Genomic DNA, 8,812 nt, shown 5'->3' with positions numbered 1-8,812 from the left:
CATTTGTGTGTACCTTATTGTAAAGTGTTACCGAAAACACAAGCTATCACCTGCTGCTGAGAGAAAATTGGTCCGGATGGTCAAGAGTAAACCGAGAACCACTAAAAAGCAGGTCTGCAATCAATTAGAAGCTGCTGGAAGTTTCCACAGTCAAGCGTGTTTTTCATCGCCATGAGCTGAGAGGCTGCCGTGCAAGGAGGAAGCTCTTGACCCAGAAGTGGCACCAGGCTTGACTGAAGTTTTCTGCTGATCACATGGATGAAGAAAAGGCCTTCTGGAGAAAAGTTCTGTGGTCAGATTAAACAAAAATGGAGCTGTTTGGTCAAAGTGACTAGAAATATGTTTGAAGGAGAGGTGAGGCTTTTAACCCCAAAAATGGGGTGCTACCGTCGAGCACGGTGGTAGTTTTATGTTCTGGGCTTGTTTTGCTGCCAATGGACCTGGTGCTTTACAGAAAGTAAATTGAACAATAATGAAGAAGGATGATTACCTCCAAATTCTTCAGGATGATAAATCTTGAGAGAAATGTCTTATTAATATCTAATCATCCATGTTGCTTTGTCTTTGTGCGAAGGACATTGTGAGTTAGAGAGAGTAGATGGTTGTCTGTGCGTGTGCTGTAGAGGCCTGGGGGAGAAGGTGTCGAAGGTCAAGGGTCACTCTTCAGTGCTGCGGCTGGGAAAGTTTTGTTCAGAATTAGGCAGTTCAATTGTTCTGGAGTAAGATCCAGCCCAGTAGACTGACACACTGTCTGGGTGCATTATCCCGGACAGACAGTAGGCGTCTCGGATGACGGGATATCTCACAAGGCGTCACAGGGGATGTCTCTGGGAAGAAGAATGGTGACCTTGGTGACCTTTATCTAATAACTTAGCTGGCAGAGGGGGCAGGAAGGAGTTGAGTTGAGAATAACACCATGTTGATTTGGAGAACAGCAGCCATGCAGGCAGGCAGAGAGGGACTTAGACAGGCTGAAAGTATCTATTTTATGCTGAACTTCTGTAATAAACCTTTGACTGTTGCCGTCTCCTATCCCGTGTTGGAGTGACTAAATGTGGTTTTAGTCAGGTGGTGCAGCACCTCTTTATTAACTTTAGAAAACACAACGCAGAACAACAAAACAAGAAGACATCAAAAGCCAACAAGGATAACCTAAAAGCATCCACCAGAAGGTTGGGTCTTGGGCGCAGTTGGGTGTTTCAACAGGACAATGACCCCAAACACGCATCACATACCTGCAAACTCGTCGCCTTTCAGCTACAATTGAAGTTTTTAGTGTCAACTAGATCATTCAGGTGAATCGTGTGGAACCAGATAGTTTTAAAAAATGGGGAGGGGGGCGCGCTGAGTGAGTGAGAGGAGAAAGACTGCGATTGCACATTATCTGTTTTTGCTATGAGACTGTCCTTGCCGCCGGTGTTCAGGCTCAACCTTATTGGACACTGTAGTTTTAGTAATTCTGTGGAATTTCTATGGGCCAATCGGAACTTTGATTTCGTCTGCTACGTGAGGTCTGCTTGAAGTTGAGACACCTCTACCCTCGAGCCTTGAACCTGACGAATGGAAACCTTGCCTAGCTCTCGAAGTTTATTCAGGTTGGGTTACAACAGTTCACAGAGATCTAGAATACAATGCCGGGCAGAAAGCAGACCAACAGTCCATTCCGGCGTGGGACGGCTGAACGCAGCGTCCTCGTGGGTCTTGTGACGCAGTCACTCTCCCCTAGCGCTCCCTGTTGCTGCTCTCTCTGTGTGCATCTCTGGGCACAGCGGCACCTCAAGCCACACCCCTCACTCTAGACCCCTCCCACTCATGCACACTCCCAATCACTCAATTCTACCCAGGATTGCCGACATTATTATAGATCCTCTAGTAAACATCTATATAACACAATATATGGGATTTAAATCATAATAACTAATGGGCCTAGTGGGGGATTGGCTAACATAAGCCATCCAATCATTTCAAATTGGCAAGTAAAGATGATTGGGTGGATTTATTACAGTCCTTCGACTTACACAGATTACAGGTTTATTTCATTTTAGTATCAGAGCACTTTATTGCTGTCGGGATGTAATGAGAATTGCAAAAAATAACACAAAAAGTGCTTCTGAGCCAAACCGCGTACTGCACCTTTAATAGCAGTGGGCTGGCCAGGAACTGGCAGCCCAGACCCAGCTGGTCCTCATCTTCATATTACAGGCTGTGTGAATCCTTGGCTTGAGCCTAAACCTAAGCATAGTAATGGCCGGATCACACTGGATTAGGAAGCCCCACAAAGCGTCGATTCTCACTCAAGCAGGAGTCTGACTGTTCACACCAGAAGAGCAGGAGTCTGGCTGTTCCCACCAGAAGAGCAGGAGCCTGGCTGTTCACACCAGAAGAGCAGGAGTCTGACTGTTCACACCAGAAGAGCAGGAGTCTGACTGTTCACACCAGAAGAGCAGGAGTCTGGCTGTTCACACCAGAAGAGCAGGAGTCTGGCTGTTCACACCAGAAGAGCAGGAGTCTGACTGTTCACACCAGAAGAGCAGGAGCCTGACTGTTCACACCAGAAGAGCAGGAGTCTGACTGTTCACACCAGAAGAGCAGGAGCCTGACTGTTCACACCAGAAGAGCAGGAGCCTGACTGTTCACACCAGAAGAGCAGGAACCAGGCTGTTCACACCAGAAGAGCAGGAGTCTGGCTGTTCACACCAGAAGAGCAGGAGCCTGACTGTTCACACCAGAAGAGCAGGAGTCTGGCTGTTCACACCAGAAGAGCAGGAGTCTGACTGTTCACACCAGAAGAGCAGGAGTCTGACTGTTCACACCAGAAGAGCAGGAGTCTGACTGTTCACACCAGAAGAGCAGGAGTCTGGCTGTTCACACCAGAAGTGCATTTCTCTGCGTCGGTCCCCAAGCGATTCTGCTCCTCTGTACTTTATTCACACACATGTGCTCATGGCTCATGGGAAAAAAATGACCAGACGCCAAACTATCACTGCAATGCATGAAGATCCGCACTGTGACACAGATGGGGTGAAAGGTCAAATTGGTTAACATGTCCGTCGAAAGGAAACATGTCAGCGCTTCGTGGAAACATGCCTTAAACATGCCTTAAGCTAAAACAGGTGAATGTCTAAACCATAACATAATCATACATCTCTAGCATGATTACAATTCTAAAGCAAAACAAAAATCGTTATCTTATCAGATCACTTCATGTATTGCTGTGTGAATTTCTGCTGTGAAAAGAAAATTACTCCAAATTCGAGCGTCCCCGACCCAGAGATGAAAAACAACCTTTTTAACAAAATACACTTCACAATACCCCTGTCTCCGTTTGAATGAGTATATTTCAAATGCAACCTGGAGTTTTATTCACAGTATGACAATAACCCACACCCTTCACAATCACTGGCATCGACTTCGTGTCCCTGACCAGCAAGCTGTGAATGAAGGATGAAAAGGTTATCGTGTGGTCTGAAAGTTCAAATGTCCCGTCTTGGTCGTCGACGTCTCCACCCGGAGTAGTGTCTTCCCTGTTGAACTCCGGCACACGTGGCCGCCGTGTTCCAAGTCAACCCGGAAGTCCTTCTCTCCAACTCCACCTGTTAGCACAGGAAAACACAAGAACACTGCGACAGCATTATGCATTCCACTCTCTGATTGTGAGAGCATGTCTCTCTCTCTCTCTCTCTCTCTCTCTCTCTCTCTGATCATATATAGAGGTTATTATTATCTTTTTATAGAAGAGCCTCTGTCAACTCCAGACTCAACCTTTTTGGAGGTTCGTTCTAAACTGCCTACGGTCCTAGCGCCCATTCTCTCTAGCCCTTTAGCAGCGCTACAGTCATCCGAACAGTGGGAACAAATTGGAACATTACCGTGTAATTCTCCAATATTTGTTGTCTTCACCCCGAGTGTGCCCCCATCGCTAGACGTATGGATCTTTAGCTCAAGGGCTCTGCTCGAACAACAGCTGCCACGACTGTCCCTGATTTTGGGGTGCTAAGACTGAGGCTATCCTACCACGGTTATCCTACCGGTCCCACCCACACAGAGGTTGTGAGAGACACAGGTCCCAATTCCAGCAAATAGGCTCCGCCCCCTTCACCAATGCACCATGCATGCCTTGCTTTCGCTCTCTCATTTGGTGTCGGTTCCCTCTAGACAGCGATGAGGAGTGATGGTAGCCACCCCCCCCCCCCTTGCATCAAGGAGGAACTCTACATTGGCGTCCGTTCAAGGTGGTCGTTACATACAGGCCTTCTGGCTTTTGTAACATGGCGGCCTAGGACGCGGAGCGGTGGCATCTACTGATAATGAGGGAGCCGTGTATGAAGTTGGGACAGCTGTTCTCTCCTCTGTTTACTGTTCTTTCTCCCATGGCCTCTGCTCCCACAGAAATGACAGTGCTCTCGTTTGTCATCCCTAGCTCTGAACGGGATCTGTGGAGCTCTGGCTTTCTCTCTACTCTCGTCATCGCTGTCTTCATCTGACAGCATTGTCAGCCCCAACTCCCGTATTTCACATGGATGGTATCGCCTGACATTTCACAGGACCTCGTTTGGAGAATACTACTTGTCCCCAGAGGCTACATACATATAAAACCATCCCACGTCTCACGCGGATGATTATCTCCTGGTCTCTCACAGGCCCTCAGTTGGGTAATTCTTCTTGTCCCCAGAGGTAACAAATACAACATATAGAGAAGTGGAGCAGTGGCCTACTTCACCAGACAAAACAATACGCGTACCTTGGCAGATACCTTGGCATTACAAACATAGAACATGTAGCTACATACATTCACCTCCAGCACTGGTTTTGTTTTACGTGTTGAGAGACTATGTGTGGTATAGTTGAGATTTACTGATTCGTTTTTATGATCGGGATACCGAACCCACTCACCCAGTTGGGTCTGATTGTCTGTCCGGGGTCGTTCAGGTCACAGCTGCACTGCCAGGCGTCTCCCGTGGCTGTAGCTGTCTGCTTTGGCTGACGACCAGTCTTGGACTTTCTCAGGGTTCGATGTCCGATCCGGGTCACGGCACCAATTGTTGACTTTTGTTGTCTTTTATTATTGTCCTTTTTAAGCTCTGCGTTGTGTTTTGATTACAATAAAAGACGGCCCCCAATCTCAGGAAATACCACACAGTCCAGTGTCCCTTTTCCAGGTGTATCCCAAATGAATCTCTCCAACACGGGATTAGTCTAATGTACAGCTGACCTATCTGCATGGCTGTCTGTACTCAAAATCAAAGCATGGTCAAGCTGAACAGTGGTTTTGACCCTTAGAGAGGGGGAGGGTGTTCCACACCCCCATTCTTCCTTCTAGACAAAACTGTCTCGCTGGTCTTGAAATACGGCCTTGCAACCAAGATAGGCTGAGACGCCTGGCGCCCAAGTCCCTAAACAAATGGTGTTTTTGTACCGCTGAGACAATGTCATCCTTGGCCTAGGTAGCATGTAAATCTATCGAGAGGGAGACATGTCCCCTGCCTAGAACCCTCCCTGGGTATCGTAGTGACCCCCTGCCGTGACCTCCTTTTCCAGGAACCCTCGGACAGCCACACAGGAGCCACACACACATCATTAGAAACAGCTTACACAGTATTCAGATTGACATTTCTCTGATAACGGCCAGTTTCATCACCCTGATGCACTGACTGTGGATTTATGTATATACTGAATGTAGTTTAACCTTTTACCTTTGACCTGATTGGGAACACACCCACTTCCCCTATGTATTTATACCCCACCTCTTACACATGGCTTGTATTCCATCTGAAGAGGGCTTCTACGGCCGAAACGTTGTGTTGACAACCATTAAACTCACATTGGGAGATTATTTGAGTGTGCGGACAATTTTTTCGTTTTCATATGTTATATTTGATCCAGCACCTGCACTACTATGATGTGCGCGCATTTCTTTAGTATTTGGATATTTAGGATGCCACAACACCTACATGCACGCACGCATGCACACAGACGGGGGATTAGTGGTACACACACACACACACACACTACAGACAGAGACAGATAAAGACTCAAGTGCACAAACAATCCCCCATACACACTACTGCAAACAAAACACAGGATCCATTTTGGCACTCAAGGGCAGACAGCTTGTCTAAGCATCTATTCACCCTCATGGAGTGACGACTGCCAGTCGTCAGTGTTTAGCAGAAGAGAGCCACTATAGGGCAGAACAGTGATTGTCTACTTTTAGAACGGCCCCATTTCCAGAAGTGAATTTTGCCTTCATTTACTCCATTTCATATCCTTACATAAAGAATTTTAAGCCTGGAACCAAGCCAACCAACTTTCTGATGAATCGTGACCATAAAACATTTTTTAAACAAAAAAGGCAAAGGTACAAGACTGTGTAAATAATTAGCTTTCCAACAAATTCCAACCGAAAATAACATTTCATGCATTTTTGTTGTTTCTAGCTAGCTAACTTGTCACTGATGTTAATAAACATATAATATCAAATATTGGATATTTCTCATCAATTCACATCAAATCATAATGCAAATAATCATAAGGGAAATCATGGTTGCTCTGTGGTAAACAATGGTAGAGTTCAATAGTAGCCATGGTAGCAGGTAGTAACTCACTAACCCATGAGATGGCCGACAGTGACATTCTTGGGTTCTTGGACGCAAGCTCCACCAATCTCTGTTACAATGTCTCTGTTACACTTCAGGATTGTGGGCAGTGTAGTACTTCTCTTTGAGAAATAAAATAAAACTTTTTCTTTTTTAAACCAGGCCAGGTCAAGCCTGGCTTATGTGCGTGGCTAGCTTGTTTCTGTTCAGGACTGGTCAAACGGATGCTAGTCACGCCACTGAAATAGCTGTGAATTGAAATGACATGAAATAATGTCTGATAAATTAAGATAGGTCTTGTCGCCTGGACACATCAATTCCAATGCTTCCAATTATAATCCAGCACGATAAGAGCGGGATAGCCAGTTAACTCTTGAGCTAACAATAACTAGCAGCAGCTTCCATTATATTAATGGTAGCGGTCAGTGGCTAATTCCTGTATATATGTTACGGTAAATCTAGGAAAGCGCAACCGTATGCAAAACTTCTGCGCAGCCGGGTGGTGGGAGAGGGCTTATGTGACGCCTCAGAGGGCGTGCACCATAAGAGGCCCCCACGGTAGTTGGGCTAACGTTACTGGAGCACACCTGTGAGAGATTTTTCGTCTTTTCGTCTGTCTTTCGGCTAGCTAACGTGTAGGGTTCCTTTGGAGGTTCCCACCTTCCTGTTGTTGCAATGTTCCTTTTGCGTTTGTTAACTTGATCACCAGTGTAGGCCTATCCTCCTAATACTACTCACACTGTGTGCAGCATAGGCTATATTACTGTTCAAAGTAGACCACAGACTGTTATTAACTGTAGGGGAGGACCTGGACGAATGAAACACTTTTTGGTTTGATCAGATTTACACAGAAATTAATAAAGATGGAGATTACATTTTTTGATGACAAATAACTTGTACATGTCCTTTACTAACCTATTAGTTGTAAGTTTCGTTCTGTGGTGTAACAGTTCAATTCAAGACGGCCGAGAACAGAAGATGTGCATTGTTTCTCTTGTCCCCTGCCGTGCGGGGCGAGTGAAACAGAGGAGTGGGACGAGTGAAACAGTGAGATTGTTTTGCTTATTGTGTTGCATAGCCTAGCGGCTTGTAGGCTAATTATCTTAACTTTCAACACGTATAATTAGACCCAATTTAATGTTTCCATTAATGCAATTGATGCTATGTATTCGCATACGCGCAGTTTGACTTTTTGATCAGGGGGGGCAGTGAGTCTCAGCCACCCCAACCCCCCGCCACCCCCCCTCATCAAATAGGGATTATAATAGCGGTAAAAATACGTGCCCTGCACGAACATTGGAATGCGCATATTCTGTTACAGCTGCATGATTTGAATCTTTGCTACAATTGGTTCAACTTCTGTTTCTGTAAGGGATAAAGCCAGATAACCATGGGCGGAGAGCTGGTTGGGGACAGTACAGTGACCTCCGAGCAATCTCCATGCACCCACCGGTGAAGACCATGTGTTTCTAGCCCACTCAAGGGCTGAGTTTCAGGGTCCATGGTATGGTTGGTGGCGTGGTGGTGAGACTCTGCCCCCTTTGGTCAGAGCTGGTCGGGGACATTACAGTGACCTCCGGGAAATCTCCATGCACCAACGGGTGAAGACAGTGGGTCTCTAGCCCACTCAGGGGCTGAGTTGTGGTGTTTGTGGCGTGGATAGTGGTGTGGTGGCGAGGCTCCACCCCCTTGGGTTATAGCCAGTTGGGGACAGTGTATCCCTTTCCAGGCTACCCACCGGAGAAGACCGTGTGTCTCTAGCCTACTTGGGCTGAGTTCTGTGGTCCATGGCGTGGATAGTGGCGTGGTGACAAGACTCTGCCCCTAACCCTAACCCTAACCTGAATTGGTTGGCGATACTGCATTGACCTCCGGACAACCTCTATGCACCCCCCAGTGAAGACTGTGTATCTCTAGCTCAGGGGCTTAGTTGTAGGGTCTTTGGCGTGGATAGTGGCATGGTGGCGAGACTCCACCCCCTCATGTCTGAGTTGGGCAGGTACACGTCACTGACCTCCGGGCAATCACTGCACCCACCAGTGAAGATTGTGTCTCTAGCTCACTCAGGGGCTTAGTTGTGGGGTCTTTGGTGTGGATATTGGCGTGGTGCAGAGACTCCGCCTCCTCGAGCCCACAGGGGAGGTTTCCCCTGTCCCCTCTGGGACAGTGTACTGCTCTCCGGGCCACCCACATGCACCCAACCGTGAAAACTGTGT

This window comes from Borostomias antarcticus (assembly GCF_949987555.1).
Source record: "Borostomias antarcticus genome assembly, chromosome: 10".
In the NCBI taxonomy this organism is placed as follows: domain Eukaryota; kingdom Metazoa; phylum Chordata; class Actinopteri; order Stomiiformes; family Stomiidae; genus Borostomias; species Borostomias antarcticus.
The sequence above is the reverse complement of the archived record's forward strand: the minus strand, read 5'-3'. Positions refer to the sequence as shown.